At 46.9% G+C, this 14,127-nt stretch overlaps 1 pseudogene across 1 annotated transcript in view; it reads right to left on the bottom strand.

Moving 5' to 3' along the window:
• Positions 1-201: 201 nt before the first annotated feature.
• LOC309819301 (NADPH oxidase 5-like) overlaps positions 202-14,127 on the bottom strand; it is a 39,156-nt pseudogene continuing 25,230 nt past the window's right edge. The window contains exons 7-14 of the transcript in view: positions 13,569-13,729; positions 11,567-11,761; positions 9,843-9,887; positions 9,324-9,448; positions 8,958-9,046; positions 8,226-8,322; positions 1,368-1,534; positions 202-333 (exon numbers count right to left, since the gene is read on the bottom strand). The product of the transcript in view is annotated as an NADPH oxidase 5-like (transcript). The remainder of the gene's footprint in view (positions 334-1,367; positions 1,535-8,225; positions 8,323-8,957; positions 9,047-9,323; positions 9,449-9,842; positions 9,888-11,566; positions 11,762-13,568; positions 13,730-14,127) is intronic.

Below are 14,127 nucleotides of genomic sequence, written 5' to 3'. Positions count from 1 at the left end.
CGGAACTCACAGCAGCACCGCACAAGGCCCTGCCCTTCTCCCTGGGCTCTGAAGGAAGTCCATCGGTCCCCTAGGGCCTCCTGTTCTGCACGGTGAGCAGGATTTTCTGAGTCGTCTGAGGCTGGTCTCTGCAGGGCCCTGGTAGCAATCCGATCCGGCTGGCGGGCAGTGCGGGTTTGGGCAGAGCTTGGAGAGGCAGGGCTAGAAGTTCCCTTGGAAAAACTTGAAGCCGAACTGCTTACAATGGTCCTTGAGCACCTTGGCCAGAGCTGGGAAGCCACAGAAGAAGACCTGCACCTTGCCCTTCTTCTCAGTGGCTAACTTCTGGAACACCTGGACTGCACAGGGCTGGGGGAGAGCAGAGGGAGAAGAGGGGGGACCGTGGACCCGCCCAGTGACACACCCAGTGGAGCCGAAGACGTAATGGGCCAGGATGGCTGTCCTCCCCATGAGGAGCCCCAGGGCACAGCTGCTTGGCTTCAGCCATTAGTTTAGGAGCCATTTGCTCAGTGAGTAACCTGACTCCGACCCCAGGGAGGGGCTGGACCAGAAAGAAATAAGATCCAGCTCAGTTCAAGGAGCTGCATCCATGGGGGAGACGTGCACTAAACCAGCTGCAGTGCTGTAGGCCGATGGCAGAGCCCAGAGGGTACACTGACCTCCAAAGCCCCAACCTCATGCTAGCCCACGGGCCTCCATCAAAATGCCGCTTTCTTGAAGTCAGGCTTTCTCCTCCGGCGAGGACCCTTTTCCACCCCAAGTTCTGCTTAAGAATTGCCTTTGCCTAAAGTTCTCTTGGTGCTGAAGCCCCGCCGGCATCCCGTTCTCCCCAGGCTCTCACTATCTAAACATGGATCATCTATAGCAGTTTGAAAAGAAATACCTTCTAGTCACTTCAGGCAAACTCTGCACCCCAACTGGTAAGTGCTCAGGGAGGAAAAATAATAATAAAATCAATCTGAGGAATAAAATAGAAAGACTGCAAACTATTCTGTGGCTCTGGGCCTCAGTTTCCCTCTTTGTACCAGGAAGGGATAAGACGACGCCTCCCCGGGACTCTGTCCACTGGGGCCTTCAGACTCTGGTTTGCAGAGGGTCAGGGCTGGGAGAGACCTTGGAGGTTATATGGGCTAACTTCCTCTGTGATCAGATGGGGAAACGGAGGCTAGGGTTGGAACAAACGGTGCTAGTGATGGAGCCAGGATGTAGGTCCCCTGCCTCCCGTTCCAGCCCTGAGATCCTGGCTGGACTCGGATGCTGGCCTCAATCTTTGCCCCTGCTTGCTTGGCCCTAATCTCCCCAGTCACTGCCTCAGACTCTCAGACCCACTAGTCCCTGCAGGCTTCAGGGCTCCAGGTGGCCTTTACCTCGTTCCAATCTGGCCGCCCAGGCTGGCTGCGTGTCTGGAGGCCCGTGATGGAATCCTTCTTCTCCTTCTTGGCCTGGAGATCGAGGACCATCTGCAAACCAATGGCCTTCATGTCATTCTTGCCCAGCGCGGAGGTCATATACATGCGCAGCTCCAGGAAACGGCCTACGTGGGGGAGGAGAGGGCAGGATTGAGGGGCCAGCACCCATGATGGGGACAGGGCAGGATGCCAGCCACCTTGTCCTGGGGCTTGAAGGAGGACTCACACTGTCGGCCAACCATATTCACCCAGTACCTCCATTTGACCAGTGCTGTAGAGAGGAAAGATGGCTCTCTTGAGCTGCTCGAGCTGGGTAGGCCCTGTGCACGGCACAGATGAGTTATCATATAGCCATTGTCTAATGTAAGTCTCACAACCACCCCAGGAGCTGGACCTTATATTTGCAGAAGGTAAATGAATCCCAGGGCAGCGTGGCTGTCCTTGGTCTCTGAACTCATGCCCTTCTGTGCCTCATGGTGTCTGCTCAGCCTAGCTGGGGACACAAGCTATGCACACATGGAAAGACCGCTGAGACCAGAGAGTCAAGGGTTGAGTGAGTGGATCAGATGGCAAATGCTACTGACATACAGGGCAGGCTGAAGCACACGCAGCCGCTTCCTGGGACGGTGGGGACTGGGCGAGGTCTTGGAAGAGGGCTGAGACTCAAAGGGGAGGTGAAGGAAGCACCCTAAGAAGGGAGTAGCATGAGACAAAGGTGGGAGGCTGGAGTTTGTGGGGCATGATGTGACTGCCCGGCTGGAGCAGAGCATCCTTGAATGGGTGCAACAGTGGGTAGGACTGGATACACAGTGAGGCCAGAATGTGAAGAATCTGGAATACCCAGCTAGGGAATGGGGGCAGGGAGAGGGTACTGGAGCAGGGCATGATGAGATGAAAAGAGCATTTCAGGGAAGGAAGTCAGAGGACTGAAGGGACAGGGCAGAGACTGGCATCTAGGAGACCCATTAGGCCTGAGCGTCCACAGCTCTGTGTCTGCAATGGGACAGGTTTGTGAGATACTGATCCCGCCAGCTCTAGGGCAATCGGTACATCCAGGTGGGCACCTCTGTGCTCAGGCAGTTTCCTCCATTCTCCCAGAGGTGGCAAACACATGTTGTCATTTTCCCAGTGTGCCATGATGGGGAGAAGACTGGCCAGGGCTGCCCCACACCCCTGCCACAATGCAGGCCAGAAACGGCGGGGCCTGATCTACCACGTTGGATTCACGAGCTGACAATCCTTTATCCTTAAAGGATTCTCTCTCCCTAAAGGATTCAGGCCAGCCCAGCTTGTTCTCTATTGTTTCATACGCCACGCCACGATTAGCCCACTTTTCCTTTGGCTCAAGATCTCAGCCATTGTTAAAATGCAAATGGCCCTAGGAGGGACACCACATTTCATTTCACACATCACTGAACTTGAGTAGTGTGGTGGTGCAGGAGGGAAGAAGACGTACCGTAAGGGATGCCCACCTGAGACAGCCCTGGCCCTTCTTCCTCAGAGTCACTGCCCCCCCCATTCCCCCACACAGGGGTAAGAAAGGAGAGAATGAGACATCAGAGCGGGAGGGAGAAGGAGGCGCTGTGGAGGTTTTCGCTCTCTCCAAGACAGCGTGTTCCAGACAGTCCTCCCATTTCTGGGACACTCTCTTAAGGAAATCATCCAAAGGAAGGGGAAAACAAAACTATGTGCTCATGCATATTAATTGCAGCTTTATTTATGATAGCGGAGAATTAGGAATAAATAAAATGTCCAGTAGTAGGGGCATGGTTAAATAATATACGGCAAACCACCGTATCCTTCATTACATAGCCATTAAATACTACGAGTACTGGTACTACTATTACTACTAAATTTATGGAGCAATTACTACTACTACCATTACTACCACCTCTACTACTATTAGGACTTCTACTAATGGTAAATTGACTGAGCAGTTATTAAACTCCAGCCCTTATTCTAAGTGCTGTACAGATGATCTCTCACCCAATCCTCACTACAATCCCATGAGGTAGGTACTTAGTAGTATCCATATTTTTCAGATGAGGAGATAGAGGCAAAGCAATGTGCCCAAGGTTCTATAGCTATTATGGGATAGAGTAAAAGACTCAACTCAAACAGCAAAATTGAAGCTTAAGCTATAGAAATTAAAAATTATAAACCACAAATTCTTTGACTCAGACCTCGGTATATGATTAAAGTTGAAATCAGAGGCCATGTGCTTCAGCTGCAATGAGAAACCTTGGAAGAAATTTGAGGTAACAAAGTTGTTGACTCAAGTGGCTTTGAGAATGCAAAGCAGTGGGTTAGCTGTTACCCTTTGCTTACACAGATTAGGAAGAAGCAAACAGCAAATATTTATACACCAGTAACTAGAAAATTTTAATTAAATCTAAACTTCTCCCTTAAGCTGTCATCATAAAAGCAAGTTTCTTATGAATTAATATACTTAAAAGCATTTAGAACAAAGTCAATGCTATATAAATATTTGCTTTAATTGTTATTTACAAGAAAGGGCAAGAAGCTTTACTACAATATTCTAGGGTTTATTTGTTCTCTTCCAAAGACTGTTGACTGGTGCTTTAAGGCTTTGGATGTTTCTTACAGTAAACTATATGTGTTTGAATGTTTTTTGTAGAAAACTGTGTCTGATTACTTGAACTTATAAACTATGTTTAGCATAGGAATTTGAATTTATTCATGGCAACCTTGTGATAATTAACCAGCCAAATAAGATCTAGTTCCAGTGGACTCAACACTGTAAAAAAAACCTCACCAATTCTCTTGAAGTTAGAAACATATCTAGAGATATTCCTCCTTATCTAAGATCTTCCGTAAGTAAAACATAACAAAACAAAATAATGACTAACAGATTAACTTTAAACATAGTACAAAACCTCAGTATTCCACAAAGATGTCCCATGAGGACTATTAAATAACCCAGAGAAACATGTTATCATGCAATGCTTAGTAAAAAATGTAGGATACAACACTTGCTGGGCGGGGAGGGGAGACTGCAGGGACTAGGGAGAGGACATTTAAACATTCCAATTTAATGAACGCATAAAAGAAGGGACCAAAAGAATTCATACAAATCAGCAAAAGAATTCGTACATGCCAAGCTGTATAATTTTTATCTTAGACCATTTTCTAAACTTTTTGATTGCTACCTCATCAGGAAACATTGAGCACACACCCCCAATAAATATATATGTTTGTTCACATGTTCATTTCTACTTACAGATTACGTCTATTAAAAATTTATGCTTGAGTAAAAGGAACCATATTACTCTCTCACCTTGAACAACTAGAAAAATAAGCAAGATATATAAAACAGTGGTTTCCAGACATTGGTCAACAGGTCATGTAGGACTGTCATTACTGAGGGAGGAAACACTGAAGTGAGCCTTACAATTACCTGGTGTTGGCCTCACTGAATTGAGGAGACAGAAATTGGAGATCAGGGAGCCAGGACAGCTAGAACGTGCCAGGCACAAAACTAGAATAAGGGCAACTGCAAAGAGGAAGAGAGACCGAAGGAAGAAGAGAAAGAGGAAGGGAGGATGAGGGCTCACTAGCTCTGGAAATCTGCATAAAGTTCCTCCTCAGTCTTTGGCTCAGTGTTAATCTGTACACTTGTGAAAGAAAATTACCAGAAAACATGAGGCTTCACAGTACCTGGAGCTCAAACAGAGCTGGCAATAGTTTGTCTTCCACCATCAAGAGTGCAGAGACCTTCTAATATATAAGGCAGTAGGATGAGTCCTCAGAGGTGCAGCACCTTAGCCCTGAGGCTGAATTAGCCCCACAATAAGGCCTGCTCTGGACTCTCCCTAACAAAAGTTAAAAGCAAGTCTTGAAAGTATCCAAACCATCCTAAACAATGTCACTGTGCAACAGAGCAAAGTACAGTGCTATTTAAAGAAATACCACAAAATCCAGAACACAACATGCAATTCACAGTACCTGCCATCCAGTAAACAATTACCAAGCATGTAAAGAAACAGGAACATATGATTCGTAACTAGGAGAAAATTAGTCATTAGAAACAGACCCAGAAATGACAGAGATGATGGAGACAAAGATGTTAGAGCAAATATTATAAATGTCCTTGAGAATGTAAAAACAAAACAAAGCAGCTACGATGAGAAGAGGAATGGAAGACATAAAAGATACCCAAATGGAACTTCTAGAGAAGAACAACACAATAAGAGAAATGAAAAATACAATGGATAGGATTAATAGCTATTCTAGGTGCTTTGGTTTTTCCCTATAAATTTTAGAATAAGCTTCTTGATATCTATTTTTCAAAACCTGCTGGGACATTTATTAGGATGGGAAGGATAGATAAGTTGCTGCAGAAGAAAAGATGAGTGAACTTGAAGACATAGCAATAGAAACTATCTGATATGAGGCACAGATTGAGAGGAAAAAACAACAACAACCATACTCACAATAACCTGTGAGATATCAAACAGTCTAAGATCTGTGTAATTGAAGTGACAGGAAGGAGAAGGGGAGACAGAAAAAAAACATGTAAAGAAAGAATGGCTGAAATTTATCCAAATTTGATGGAAACTATAAGCCCAGATGTCCAAGAAGTTCAATGAACTTCAAGTACAAGAAATATAAAAAAACTGTTTCTCAGAAATGTTTTGTAGTTTTTAGTATACAGATCTTGCCCATATTTTGCTAAATTTATCCTTAAGTATTTCATGGTTCTTAAAATTCTATTTAAAGATTTTCAAATACTAATTATTTGTTGTTTGTAAATAGAAATAGAATTGACTTTTGCATATTCACCTTATAACCTGGACCTTGTTGAACTCACTATGAGACTGATCTAAATAAAGAGCTAAAACTATAAAACTTCTGGGAGAAAACCTAAGAGTAAATACTCATGACTTTGAGTGAGGCAAAGGTTTTAGTTAGGACACAAAAAGCATGAAGAATAAGGGAAAGAAATCTGATAAATGGGACATCATTAAAATTTCAAAATTTTGTTCTTCAAAAGACAGTTTAAGTAAATGAAAAGACAAACCACAGACTGGGAGAATATATTTATAAAATGTACACCTGGTAATGGACCTGTTTCCATAATATATGAAGAACTCTTACAATTTAATAAAAAGAAGAAAAATATCTGGATTTAAAGAGCAGACAAAATATTTGAACAGACACTTTACAAAGAAGGCATACAAACAGCAAATAAGACCATAAAAATATCTTCAGCGTCATAATTAATTAGGGAACTGCAAATTAAGAGCATATTGAGATATCCCTATACACCGCTAGAATAGTTAAAATTAAAAAGACTGCCAACATCAAGTGTTGATGACTTGGTGCTTTGTGACCACCTAGAGGGGTGGGATAGGGAGGATGGGAGGGAGGCTCAAGAGGGAGGGAATATGGGGATATATGTATATGTATACCTGATTCACTTTGTTGTATAGCAGAAACTAATACAACATTGTAAAGCAATTATACTCCAATAAAGATGTAAAGAAAAAAATGTTGATGAGGTTGTGGAGCAACTGGAACTCCACTGCTGATGGAAATACAAAGTGGTACAGTCATTTGGGAAAAATAATTTGGCAGTTTATAAAACTTAGCACATACCATACTACCCAGCAATCCCAATTCTAAGTATTTACCCAAGAGAAGAGGAAACATATGCCCACACAGAGACTTTCATAGTCAAAAATGGCTAAAAAGTGGAAATAACTCTAACATCCATCAGCAACTGAGTGGAAAAAGATTGTGGTATATCCAGAAAATGGAACACTTCTCAGCTACAAAAAGGAATTAACTACTTACTTTAATTTAACATGCAACAGCATGGATAAATCTCAAAGGTATTATGTTTAGTGAAAGATGTTAGAAAAGACTACATACATATTATATGATTCCATTTTTATGAAATTCTAGAAAAGGAAAAACGATAGTGATCGAAAGCAGATCAGAGGTTGCCAGGAGCTGCAAGTGGAGAGAGGGCATTGATGCAAAGTGAGATGAGGGAGCTTTCGGGGGTAATAGAAATATCCCATGTTTTGATTATGGTGATGGTTATAAAACTGGACACACTTGTCAAAATCCCATTGTCTTTACTGGACACTTAAATTGATGAATTTTATTGTATGCAAATTATCCCTCAAGGAAACTTTAAAAAAAAAAGTGTGAATACAAATCGTCTGAGAATCGTGTTAAAATGTACCTTCCCGGGCCCTATTCCCAGACAATCCGACTTGGAAGGTCTGGAATGAGGCCTGGTTATCTAACTTTTTAATAAGTGCTCATTTTGAATAAAAAGAAATGCCATAAAAAAGAGAAATGGGGTGGGGGAGGCTATACATTTTTATAAAATGTGAATAAGAAAAAATATCAGAAGGAAATCCTTTAAAATGCCTGGATACCTAGATGGGATTATGAATTTTTTTTCTCTTCTCTCTTTTAAGTTTCACAAAATATTGCATTTTATTGGGGGAAAAAAGCAGGCCCCTCTCCCCCACATTTTTTTTTTTTTCGGTACGTGGGCCTCTCACTGTTGTGGCCTCTCTCGTTGTGGAGCACAGGCTCCGGACGCGCAGGCTCAGTGGCCAATGGCTCACGGGCCTAGCCGCTCCGCGGCATGTGGGATCTTCCCAGACCGGGGCACGAACCCGTGTCCCCTGCATCGGCAGGCGGACTCTCAACCACTGCGCCACCAGGGAATCCCCTCCCCCACATTTTTGATAGAATAATCTAAACACTTTCTTAAAAAGACCCCGAAACCCGCTGCCCCACCTCCATCATCCTCAGGCCTCGCCCCTCTCCTACCCTCCTGAATCTCCTCGGCCTGGTCCATCTCCATTCTGGTCAGACTCACAAACCACTCGAAAGACCGCTAGTCTCGGTTGATCCAGATGGAGTCCACCTACGGAGAAGGGTCCAGTTCAGAGGGGGCCTACCTCATTCACTCATATCTGTGATCCCCAGGGCCCTGGTGTAACCACCCTGCTGTGAGCAGGGCACACAGTATCGCCCCCATTTAAGGGAGGGGGAGACCGAGGCTCGCAGAGGTGAGGAACATTGCCCAGGCCACAGAGCAGCATGGGATCAGAACTCGGGGTCCTGACAACCAGGTCAGGATTTTCTCTAATAATCTATTGTTTACAGCAAGCAGTATTCTGAGATCTTAAGTTTAGGACAGCCAGAAAAACATTACTTCATTGTTTTTTTTTTAGAAACTCTTTGAAGTGGCCTACACAGAATAATAAATTTTCAAACGGCAAACGTTTTCATTTTTAAAACCACCGTCAGGTCACGGCTAGCAAGCATCGTGGCTGTAACTGAATCCCGGCTGCCTGACTTTCAGGCTCCGTGTTCTTTAACGAGATGCCTGCCTTTAGGGCCCAGAATGTCTCTCTGGGGGAGCCCTGAACACAGAGACCAATGGATCCAAGCCGGGGAGGGGTCATCTCTCCCTCCCCTGCCTCTGCACAGGGGGCATGTAGCTCTGGTGTCTGGGGAGCTCCCCAGTCCTTCCTGCAGGAGGCGGTGCTCACTCACCTTGTGGAGCTTCATGTCAGCATCCTGCACACACACCCTCCCTCCCGGAGTGCTGGCAGTGGGGGCAAATGTGCGTTCTCTTCTGGTGCCTGAGGGGAGAAGAGAGGAGGGGCTCTGGAGTTTGGGGTGAGTATGAGATTTCTCAGGACCCCAGAGAACAGTGCAGGGCACAGGGAGGGAGGTGGAGTGGCAGGGCCCACCCCATGAGTAGGGGGAGGGGTGAGACCCGAAAAAGAGCAGGAGAGGAAAGAGAGAAAAGGGGAGAGGGAGCCAGGTGAAAGGAGGGAGAAGGCAGGGCGGGGAGGGGAGGCCGTCTCTCAGGACTCTGCCCTGGGATGCAGGCAGGGCCACAGCCTGTCCACCCACCTGTACAAGATGCTCTGCAGGATGGAAGCAAAGGGGGTGATGCCGACGCCTGCCCCGATGAGCACAGCATGCTCGGAGGCGAATATCCTGCGGTTGGGGGTCCTGTAAGGGCCATCGATGTAGCACTGCATGCAGGAGGGGTTAGAGGAAAGACAGGATGGGTGTGTGAGGGAGAAGCGGACCCCGACGCTTCAGGACCTCCCTTTATATACAGGCAGTCATCTCCTGGGCTGGAACCCAGGAGTAAGTGGCTCCCACTCAGAGCACATTCTACACGCTGTGGTCTGAGCCAGAGTCTGGGAGAGCCCTAGAATGTTCACATGCAGAGCTGGTGAGAGCAGGGCCCAGCCAGCACTCCCCGTGTGCCCTGGGAGGGCAGGGGTTTGGTTCCGTTATCTGGAGACCTGGGAGTCAGACCGTGGGGACTGTGGAACCCGGGTACCAAGAGCCACAGCAAGCCCTCCCCGTGGGCAGAGGCTTCGATTCCTCTGCTTGGGGTCACCCCCTTGAGCCTCTCACCTTGATGTTACAGAACTGGTGGTTCTCAGAGGACACCTCGGAGACCTGCAGGGAGTAGAGCAGAGAAGGTGGGTCTCTGGGAGTGGGCGGGCCAGGCATTTCTCAGAGGCTTCCTCACCCTTGCCAGTCTGAGCAACCTTACAGAAAGGGAATTGCCTTTTCTGCCCCAACCATTCCAGGGAGCATGGGGCACTTTTGAGGGAGAACATCAGTGGTGTGCTGGTACACGGACTCCTCAGAAAAAGAAAGCACCACCACCGGCAACGACAAACTCCTGATTTTTAGTGTCTAGATTTCCGGTGTAAACACTGCCATCACGGCTCCCACCAATGACTGTGCTTAATAACTGGCTCTCAAAATTCCTGAAAATGTAACAATCGCTCTAGAGGTCCAACACAAGTCAGCTTCAGGGTGTGATGGGAGAAGACTCACCCCAGCCGCCTCTTGGGCTCAGCCACTCCCCGATAGCTTTCATGTTTCTAGACACAGCCCCGGCCTTGAACGTTCTTTCCCTGTGCCTAGAGCACGCTCTCCTCTTGCCCAGCTGGCAAATTCCTGTGCATCCTTCAGTGTGCAGCTCACTTGGAGTGGCTGCTCCTCCTGGAAGCTTTGCCCAGCTGCTCCAGGCAGAAAAGCCACGAATGGGCCTGGTTCAGAGTTCGCCCCTGCCCTTGGGACCCTGCTCTGGGCTTGCTGACAGGGAGCTGCCTGAGGGCAGGGAAAAGGCCTCCTCTGCTCTGCCTAACTCCTCCAGCCCCGAGGACAGGCAGACCAGATTCCCTGAGGTCAAAGTGCTTCCTTCCTGAAGATGAAGGAAACAGAACCTCCCCCCACTCAAAGGGCTGCAGGGGCCTGTGACAGTTTCTCTCTGGTGAGGAGTGACCTTCACAATCATCCAAGCAAATCCCTTATTTCACAGAGAGAAGCCGAACCCGAGAGTGTGGAAATGACTCGCCCAAGTTCCCACAGAGCTCGGGGTGGAGCCTGGGTCTCCAGCTGCCCATCCTGCACTCACCACGTCACACCACGTTGCTTCTTTGGCGGCAACCGAATTCTGTGTCCTCCACAGTGCTGGATGTGAACTACTTGTGAAGATTATTTTAGGAAGTATACTGTGAGAGGGATACTTCTCTTACAATGTTTTAAAATCCTTCTGATTGCAAGGAGAAAGCCTTACACCATGGTTATTATATCTTTAACATCTCTCTAACACTTACTAATCCCTCCTCCTTTTTTTTTCTTTTAACAATCTGAGAAAGAAAGAGATGGAGAGCATGACAGAGAGAGAGAGAGAGAGAGGGAACAAGCAGTGGATGCAGCTCAGGCTCAGAGCCTCACTTAGCAGGCAGCAACATCTGGCAAGCATTTAATTACATCGTTTTTGCTTTCAGAGTTATCTTCTGTTTACGGCACGTGATAACTGGTTCTTCATTAAACATGGCAATCTAAAGAGTCCTTTTAAAATACGATTAAGTTGAAAGTAATGTTGGGATGTAAGGAGAAAGATTCAGTAGGAAATATCACCTGTGGGAAGTAAATACGGCAAAAGTTATGAAGGTGCCATGCAGGTGACTGGCTACAGAAACACCACATGGCGTGTGGTCCTTCCTGAATGTGGCCTGCCCTTGAGGCCTTCTCTTCCAAGTTCCAAGGACCCACCCACCGTTCCTGGGAAGAAAAATCATTGGCTCTCCATGCTCCAGCCCCAGCTTCCTCAGCCCTACCTGGCCCAGGTCTTCAGCTGCAGCTTCCCACTGTGCCTGAACCCCGTCCTTTGTCCCCACGTACACCAGGGCTTCATCCCCCTGCTGTGGAGTTCCCTTGGGCCTGTAGGGCATCACCTCCACAGAGACATCCTTTTTGGAGTCCATTGCACCTTGTGCCGAGGCTCCAGAGTGGATGGGCTGGGGCTGCAAACCCTGTTTGGTTTCAAAAAACCCAGTGCTTTATGATTTAAACCTCAAGATCAGTACGTGTTAGTTTTTTTTAAAAGATTCAGAAACTACAGAACTTTAAAGAATAATGTAAAAAAGTACCCTGAATTGGAAGACACAACTTCTCTAAACATTTTCTCTGTCCTTCCAGATCTTTTTCACACACACACACAGTTTCACATAAATGGAACGTACTGTTTTGTAATTTGCCTTTTTCACTTACTACATCTTGACCAGCTTACGTGCTAATGCATATACATTCACATAGTCTTTTTTAGGCAACTTACTATTCTATTAGACGGGCGATCAGTAATTTCTTTAACTGCTTCCCTACCGTTGGGCATTTTGGTTAATCTCATTTTCTCATTCTTGTTAACAACCACGGTATATTATATAAATTAGCTCTTTCCCTTTACCCTAACTGATTTTCTTCATAGCATTTATTACCACGTGACACATTTTATATCTATTTGGGCATTTACTGTCTATCTTCCCCTCCGGAAGGGAAGCAGTGCCAATGGCTATTTTGCTTATTGACATATCTCCAGCATCTAAAACAGTACCTGGAAAACAGTAGATCCTGTGCTCAATAAATATTTGCTAAATGAATGAATGAACAAGGTGGTTAACGTACTTCTTGTGTATGTGTCCAATCAGCTTGTTAGGCTAAATCCCTAAAAATGGCATTGCTGGGCCATTGGGTATAGATATTAAAACGCTGACACATATAGCCAGACTGCCCACCAGAAAGATTGTGCCAGTTTATTCTTTGGCAGCGGTGCTTAAGACCCCAAGGAAACACTGCTTTTAGTGTATCTAGCCACCAATCTCAGTGTGCCAAGACTCGCCCGGGTTTGAAAATCAGCTTTCTCCTTCGGGAGGTTTCCCCTGATTAACAGGAGAGAACATTCTGCTTGTTTCTACCTACCTCTCCCTTTCCCGGAGCTTTGCTCTTGGCACTGTCCTAGAAGGTCCCTCTGGTCTGACCAGGCAGGATTCCACATGGTTTTCTCCCCTGGACTTTAAATTCCACAGGGGCAAGGCAGGGCTGGGCCAGGCCTGGGGGCTTTCTTCCTTTGACCTTCAACAGGGTTTCCACATATTAACCTGTCTCCCGGCTCAGTGGTACAGCCTACTAAGTGTTCAGGCACCCTCAGCCTCCTACATCTATCCCTGCTTCCTCAGGTGCTGCTCTGATCTCTCTGTATTCCTCACAAACCTCCCAGAACCTGTATTCACTCCAGGCACTGGCAGATTGTCAATCTTGTGCAGTTCATCAGGGCTCAAAAGATAACAATGCTGATGGTGATGGTGATGGTGGCGGTGATGATGGTGATGGTGATAATGAATGATCCCTCTGGACCATGTTGCTCAGTTCACTCAATACTTGACATGCATTCATTCCATTGGTCCTTAAAAGAATCATGTGTAAAAGGAAAGCCAACGGTGGGAAGCACGTCCAGTTTGTAGATGAACAACTTTGAGGCTCAGCAAGGCTAAAAGATGTGCCCAAGGCCATGCAGTTAGAAAGCGTTAGAGCAGAGAGGTGGGGGTGGGTTTTTCTCAACTCAATTTCCCCCTCTTTGCATTGTCCCCTTCTTTCTAATGGAGCACACTGGAGCGGGGAGGATCTGGCGTGGTCAGGCTTCGAGGAGGCTCTTGGACCCCACAGTCTGTAGTTGCCTCGCCCTGTGTGCCACCGTCCAGCCGGTGTACACGACAGCTGCTCAGTGGTTGCCAGCTAAGAAGGCAACTTGGTCCCCATGGGTGTGTCACCATGGTGGAGCCTTACTTCCCTGCAGTCACTTCCCTGCGGCTTCCTCTGACTCCTTCTCATCTTCAAACTCCTTGAGAGCCTCTCGGAACCATAGCCCACTGGGTCTGATTTTTTGAAGGACTCATACAGCCTGTTTATCCACTGGCCCTGGGACCGGGTGTGTAGCCAGATGGTGTCTGAGCAAGAGACAGGGAGGGAGGAAAGGGTTCAGCACTGTTCTCCAGCAGGGACAGGCCCGTCTCACTTGGAGGGATTGGGAGTCCTCCTTTGTCCTTAAGTCCTCCTTTGAATGTCCTTAAGTCCTCCTTTGAATGTCCTTCCTCAGGCCCAAACTAGCAGCCACAGTCATGGGACTTGGAGAGCCGAGCTCTCTGTGCAGATCTGGCAATCTTGCTCGGTGAGGTCAACCTAAGGGTTCAATCTCCTTTGCCAAGGCAGGGGTCAGAGTGCCCCTAAGCACACTGGGAGCTCCCTAGGGGTGGGGGCCAGGCCTCCTCCATCAAGCCAGGGTCTCACTAAGGTGGGGACCCTCTCCCTCCCACATTCAACCGGGTGCCTGACAACGGCTCTGCAC

The sequence above is a fragment of the Grampus griseus genome (genome assembly GCF_964374135.1).
Source record: "Grampus griseus genome assembly, chromosome: 2".
Classification (NCBI taxonomy): domain Eukaryota; kingdom Metazoa; phylum Chordata; class Mammalia; order Artiodactyla; family Delphinidae; genus Grampus; species Grampus griseus.
This window is presented reverse-complemented; position numbering and strand designations above follow the sequence as displayed.